Genomic DNA, 6,725 nt, shown 5'->3' with positions numbered 1-6,725 from the left:
GAAAAGGACAGTCTTTTCAACAAATGCAAAAAAATAAAGTTAGACTCTTACCCTACACCACAGACAACAATCAGCTCAAAATGGATCAAAGATGTCAACATGAGACCTGAAACTGCAAAATTCTTAGCAGAAAACATGGGAAAGCTTCACGACATTGGATTTAGCAATGATGTCTTGGATGACACCAAAGGCACAGACACCAAAGGAAAAAATATACAAATCGTACTTCATCAAATTAAAACCTTTATCTGTCAAAGGACATTATCAAGAGAGTGAAAAGGCAACCTACAGAATGGGAGAAATATTTGTAAAACATGTATCTGATAAGAGATTAATGTCCTGAATACATATAAAGATCTACAACTCAACGACAATAAAACAACCCAATTCAAAAAGGAGCAAAGAACTTGAATGGACATTTCTCTGAATAAAATGCAGAGATGGACAATAAGCCCACAAAAAGATACTTAACATCACTAATCATTAGGGAAATGCAAATCAAAATCGCGGTGAGATACTACTTCACATTCAGGGTGGCAATGGCATAATTAAATTATATTTGGTCTTTGTGCCTACCTCCAGGAACAGTGCTTCTAAAACTTTTGGAGTCTCCGAAGTGATAGAAGTATCTTTTGCTAATGTGACTCTAAGGGTGGGGGAGCTAGATAGCACAAGGATGGGAGCTAGTTGCCGGAAAGACCAAACCTTTATTAGATTGGAAATTTTAGCTCCATTCCTGACCTCTTAGGTGAGACGGGCTAGAGATTCAGTTTAATCACCAGTGGCCAATGACTTAACCAGTCATGCCTAAGTAATGAAACCTCCATTACAACTCCTTAAGAATGGGATTTACCTGAGCAAAAGCAAGCAAATGTTTGAGAAGCCTTATAAAATTTGTTGTCTCAGCTTCTTCTCATGGCTCTTTCAGAGACTAATAAAAAAATTAAATTAATTTAAAAGGAAATGGGGAAAGGCAGAGAGGAGAGTCAAAGAACTCTCCCAGTAAGGTGGAAATCTTTAGGCAGTTATTAAGAAATGAGACAAAACAGACATAGATAGGGTTGAAAAAAGGTCTTAATACAGCACTATTGAAGATTGGGTGGACCAAATGAACCCCCTTCTGGTTCCCCAACATTAAAATGCCCCAAACAAGTTTGCTCTATTTACCCCAGTTTGGAGGAATTTAAAAAGCTGGAAGGCAAAGAGAAACCTGGCCTGGAATGACCTGGGGCAATAGGCAGGCAGATTAACCAAGATAAAGATTGATACACCGGCCAGGGTCCCTTCGCTCGGGACCCAAAGCCTAACACACTCAGAAGTGGGTAAAATGGTCAAAGGATGAAGAAAAGAAGTTCCTGAGATTCCTGGACACAGGAGACATGTGCACATGGTGAAGCCCTAACATGGGCTACAATTCGATTGAGGGAATATAGAAATGTAAGAGTTGATAGGATTAAGGTGAAAGTTTGAATGAAAATTGTAATGTTTAAACAGGCTTTATGTGAAGAGGTTGTGTCTCCTATATCTAAATGTTTTATGGGAAAACAGGACAACAGGCTTAAAGTGGAATCACTTCTGCAAAGCCCCCAGCCCAAGCTGAGACTTAGTTTCTGCTCTCCCAGAGATGGAATCTTTGACTAGTTCGTAATTAGCACTAGTTAGGAGTTCTGCCTGATAGACCCCTGCTATACCCAAAAGGAAAGCAAACTTGCAATAAGCAACCTACTTTTTTGTCTAGTATAACTTCCATGTTCCTGCTCCCTTCTGCCTATAAAAGTCTTTCATTCTGGGGGCACCTGGGTGGCTCAGTGGGTTAAGCATCCGACTCTTGGTTTCAGCTCAGGTTATGATGTGGGGGTTCTGGGATTGAGCTCCACATCAGGCCCTGTGCCAGTGCAGAGTCTGTTGGAGATTCTCTCTCCCTCTGCTCTTCCCCTTCACTGTCTCTCTTTAAATAAATAAAATCTTTTAAAAAAATTCTTTCATTTTGTACAGCTCCTCGGAGCTCCTTTCTTTCTGCTAGATTGGACGCTGCCCAATTTATGAATTGTTGAATAAAGCCAGTAAGATCTTTAAATATACTCAGTTAAATTTTGTTTGGTAACAATATTATATCTGACCAGGGAACACTTTTCCTGCATAGTGTGGGGCGACCCGAGATCAATCAGGTGGAGACCAGCAACACAGGAAGTGAGAGTGTTCACCCAAAGCAGAACAAAGTAGGTAGAAGTTTATTGAATACACTGCAGGGAGCAGCAAGCAGGACATAAAGGAGAGACTCTCTGCCAGGAGGCAGTGGTTGGGGACTGCAGTTAAGGAGGGAAGGTGAGGAAATAAGGGAAAGTATGGAATTTTCCTTTTACCTGTGCCCATTGGTCAGCTAGGGCTTAGAGATACTTTGAGGAGGGTTGCCTAATGTGCCTGTTTGTATTCAGCCTGGGGGTCACTGTGGGCCCTTTTACCTTTTCTCAGATTTTCATTGCTCAAGTTGTTTGCCTAAAAGTGGCTTCTACCCTTAGTATTGTAGAACCAAAATCTGCTAAGGCTTTTACTTTATACCGTGAAGTCGTCCTATAGTAAAACTGTTGTAATTTACAATTCCATAAGAAATGAGTGCCTTGAAAAAATAAATTGTCACTAAATGGAATCTTTGCCAGTGTTATGGGTCAAAAATTTCCTCTCAGGTAGTTGCAATTATTATAATTGGTACTTTGCTTGCTCATGAAACTGAAACATTATTTGGGCATTTTTATTTGTTCTCTTGTAAATTATATCAATATAGATTTGCTCTTTTTCAATTGCTGTTTAAATCTTATTGATTTAAAATAGTGTTGATATAGTAAAGGTATTAAGTTTTTTCTGTCAAATATTCAAAGTGTTTTTTTCTCAGATGTTTTTTAACTTTTGATTGTATTTAAGGTAATCATTTTTAATACAGAAATGCAAAAGTTTGTATTTAAAATTTCCATTCATGTTCTCAATCTTTCTGTGTAAGGTATCAAGTTTAGGAACACTTCCCTGTCTTATGATTAAAAAACATTATTTGAAATAAGAGGCAATTACTAATTAGGATTAATGGACTAATGGGTGAATGGAACCATGATGGAGATCATTTACCAAAAGTCTAAACACTGGATTCACACAAACAATAGAATTGTTTTTAAAAGGCTTTAAAATATAATAATTGGTAATTGGTACTTTTCTTCATGGGAAAGATCTACCCACCTTGGAAAAAAGGCTGATTTCAAGGACTGAAGCACAGAAAATACAAGATGAGCCTGGTACTTTTTTTTTTTAATTCCAGAAAGTAAAAATGGGCTCAAAGAATGATGTAAATAGTCAACTTGACATAAGAATCAGGTGGAAGAGGGTGATACTGATCAAATCTGAGGCAATTTAAGTATCAAAATCACAATAATAATGGATTATGTCCCATTAAATAAGAATCTTTGAGTCCATACTGATATAAATTAGTGAATAAATGATTGGGGTAAGAGAAAGCTCTTACTTTCAGTAGAATACCAACTAATCAATGTAGAAGAAATCACGAAATTAGAAAATGTCTTTTAGCAGCTATCATCATCATCATCATAATCAATACAGGCAACAGATACTACAAGTAGTGGGTAAAGTTTGAGTAACACACCGTTAACGTAGTCTCCAAGTATCTTCTCAAAAGATGTTTGTGAATGACAGGAGGAAAAATAATTTTACAAACATCACCTTAACCAAATAATGAAAGTTAACATCACCAGTAAAGAGACAAATCAAGATCAGATGCCTCGCGGTATGAGGCTCTGAGAAGCCAACACCATATCTGTGATATTCTTGCTAAAAGTGCATCACCTGAATCTGATCATGAAGAAACACCAAACTCAAATTGAAGAACACTTTACGGAATAACTGACCTGTACTCTTCATAAATGTCAATGTCATGAAACACGAAGACTGAGAAATGGCTCTAGATTAAAGAAAACTAAAGAACCTGGACAACGAAATGCTGCAAGGAATAACACACAAGACAGGGACAAACTGGTTCAAAAAATATTGAAGTATTGTTGAAAAATTGTTTTATCTAATTTTACTTTGCTTTACCTATAATTAGCATATGATAACTCAGGAAAACCTGAAAAATGGAGAGATTTTGGAATCTCCACTTTGAGAACTATTTAAAAAATTTGTAGGTGTGCCTGGGTGGCTCAGTCAGTTAAATGTCCGATTCTTAGTTTCAGCTCAGGTTATGATCTCATGGGTTGTGGGATCGAGCCCTGCTTTGGGCTCCAAGCTCAGTGGGGAGTCTGCTTGAGATTCTCTCCCCCTGCCTCTTCCCAGACTCGAGTGTGTGTGTGTGTGTGTGTGTGTGTGTGTGTGTGTGTGTGTGTGTGGCATGCATGCACTCTCCCTCTCAAATAAATAAATAAATCTTAAAAAAATTACAAATAGACCTCCTCCAGTTACCCAAATTCTAAGTCTTTGAATATGTTTGACTAATAGTTTGTAAATTTTCTGGTCACATTGAAACTTTTCTGCCATGCTCTGAATTTTGCTAAATATATGTATTTTTGTTTTTCCAACATGGGGAATTCCTTTAATATAGCCTATTAATGATAATTTTTTTAAGATTTTATTTATTTATTTGACAGAGAGAGACAGCCAGCGAGAGAGGGAACACAAGCAGGGGGAGTGGGAGAGGAAGAAGCAGGCCCCCAGCAGAGGAGCCCGACATGGGGCTCGATCCCAGAACGCTGGGATCATGCCCCGAGCTGAAGGCAGATGCTTAACGACTGCGCCACCCAGGCGCCCCTATTAATGATAATTTTTAAAAACACCCATTTTACAGGTGAAATGCTTAAGGAACTATGAAAGACACTTCCATAAATGAAGGGGGAATGAACCATGAGAGACTACGGACTCTGGGAAACAAACTGAGGGCTTTAGAGGGGAGGGGAGGGGATGGGGGAATGGGATAGACCGGTGATGGGTAGTAAGGAAGGCACGTATTGCATGGTGTACTGGGTGTTATACGCAACTAATGAATCATCGAACTTTACATCAAAAACTAGGGATGTACTGTATGGTGACTAACATAATATAATAAAAATTATTATAAAAAATAAATGAACAAAAATAAAAAATAAAAAAGAAAGAAAGAAATGTCAATGTGCATATCATTCCCCAAACTCTAAGAAGGTAAAATGAGACGATCTGTTACAAGAGCAGAAGAGTTTGAATTTCCTAAAAAGCATAATTTTCTTTCATTTAAAGTTTTACTCCAGCAGCAGCAGCAGCATCACAATATTATCTCTACCTCAAAATCTCCATAAAATTATACCACATGAAAACTTTATAGGAAGTTCTTGTGAAGATTGGCTTGACTCTTACTATGACAGATTCCTCCCTGGTACATTTCTATTATTGTCAAGTATTTTCAAAATACCATTTTCATAGTATTTGTCCAACATGTATGAGCTACATTTCCAAAACGAGCATTACTAGGCATACCCTCCTTCATGTACTACCGCAAGATATAAGAAAAAACACCAGTAGAAGTCAGTCTTAGAACGTACTATAAAGGAACATTTTGGACTTTATCTAGGTTTCTTAAGCTCCAAAGCATACTCTGTGGGAGTGTGCTTCCTAGCCATACTAGTTTTCTAGGGGTACCGTATCAAAATACCACAGACCTGGTGGCTTAAATAATAGAAATTTATTTCTCACAGTTCTGGAGGCTAGAAGTCCAAGATCAAGGTGCTGGCAGGATTGTTTTTTCTGAGGCCTTTCTCCTTGAGCTTGCAGATGGCTTCCTTCTCACTGTGTCTTCACATGGTCTTTCCTTTGTACATAAGCACCCTTGGTATCTTCTTGTATATCCAAATGTCCTCTTATGAGGACATCAGTCACTTGGATTAGGGCTTACCCTAATGATCTCATTTTAACTTAATTACCTCTTTAAAGACCCTACCTGCAAAGATAGTCACAATCTGAGGCACTTTTGGTTAGGACTTCAACATAAGCATTTTGGGAGAACACAATTCAGTCCATATCATCAGCCTGATGTGTTTGGGATCCCAGACATCTAGCTCCACTGGGGATCTTAATCCTGAGATTCATTAAGTAGTTTCCATAAGCAGAAGTCTTCCAAAAGTAGAAATCTACCTCCAAATGATGTATATATCAGTAAGACGCCATTGATATTGTCAAAGATAATCAAAGCTGGACATTGGTTAAAGTGGTAAAAGCAGCTTTTATTTAGTAACTAGTGCCGTAGGGGAAAGAAGCAAGCTCCATTCTAATTTGTGATACGGTGTTTTAAAGGGAGAATGAGAGGGGCACCTGGGAAGCTCAGTTGTTTGGGCATCCAGCTCTTGGTTTCAGCTTGTGTCATGGTTGCATGGGTCTTGAGATCTAGCACTGTGTTGGTCTCTGCACTCGGCGGGGAGTCAGCTTGGAGGTTCCCTCCCTCTGCTCCTCCCCTGACTTTCTCTCTCTCTCTCAGATAAATAAATACATGTTTTTTATTTTATTTTATTTTTTTAAAGAAGAATGAAGGTATAGGGAGGGGGAGCAAGTACAGGCTTGAGCAGAGTCAGGGAAGTGAAAAATACATAAAAAGGGTAAATGTGTTGGTTAACATAAATGTGATTAGGCCATCTCTTTCTGCTAACCAGCATTTATCAAAATTAGGCTCCCTCCCTCCCCCAAAAGACTGGGAGGAAAAGACCCTG

Source organism: Ailuropoda melanoleuca, chromosome 11, assembly GCF_002007445.2.
Source record: "Ailuropoda melanoleuca isolate Jingjing chromosome 11, ASM200744v2, whole genome shotgun sequence".
In the NCBI taxonomy this organism is placed as follows: Eukaryota; Metazoa; Chordata; class Mammalia; order Carnivora; family Ursidae; genus Ailuropoda; species Ailuropoda melanoleuca.
Note: the sequence above shows the minus strand (reverse complement) of the source record.